Below are 737 nucleotides of genomic sequence, written 5' to 3' on the forward strand. Positions count from 1 at the left end.
ATCTACTAATCTACTAACATCTCTCCCTCACCCACCAAAAATCCGAACCCTCTCTCTCTCTTTCTGAGTTCAGATTTTTCTCTTCTTCTTTTCTTCTACTAACAATAAGGAACCTCTTTACTGTGACATAGAGGATTCCTCTTCTTTTCTTTTTTTCTCTCCTCTTTCTTATGAGCGGGGACAGAGAAAAAGGCATTCTTGTTGAAGCTGATCCAGAACCTGAAAGGACTCTGAAGAGGAAATTAAGAGAAGCTAAATTACAACAATCCAGAGACAACTTGATTGAAAATTTCGAACAAGTAAAGGAGATGGCAGCCGAACCCAACAACAATGCAAGGAGAATGCTTGGTGTAAGATCCGGTTAATTAACGGCTAATTAACCCATAAATGAGAATTTATTCTAGAAAGCCAAAAATGTTATTTTTATGGCTTAATATGATAGAGGAAATTGAGACGAGAATTTCGGTACCAATTTTATAGAAATCGGACCAAGATTGGACCGAACGGGCCAAACCGGGCCAACCGGACCCAAAGTGGGCCCTTGGCCCAACTAAACTAAACCAAAACCCTAGTTTTCAGCACTCTCTCTCCTCATTTGAGACATTAAACACGCTGAAATGGAGGCCATGGAGGGAAGAACACTCTCTCAAGTTCTATCTCTCACTTGATCTTCAAACCACCATAACTTTTGATCTAGAGCTCCGATTGCCGCTCCGTTTGCGGCCACGCGTTCACCG

This window comes from Arachis ipaensis, chromosome B03 (genome assembly GCF_000816755.2).
Source record: "Arachis ipaensis cultivar K30076 chromosome B03, Araip1.1, whole genome shotgun sequence".
In the NCBI taxonomy this organism is placed as follows: Eukaryota; Viridiplantae; Streptophyta; class Magnoliopsida; order Fabales; family Fabaceae; genus Arachis; species Arachis ipaensis.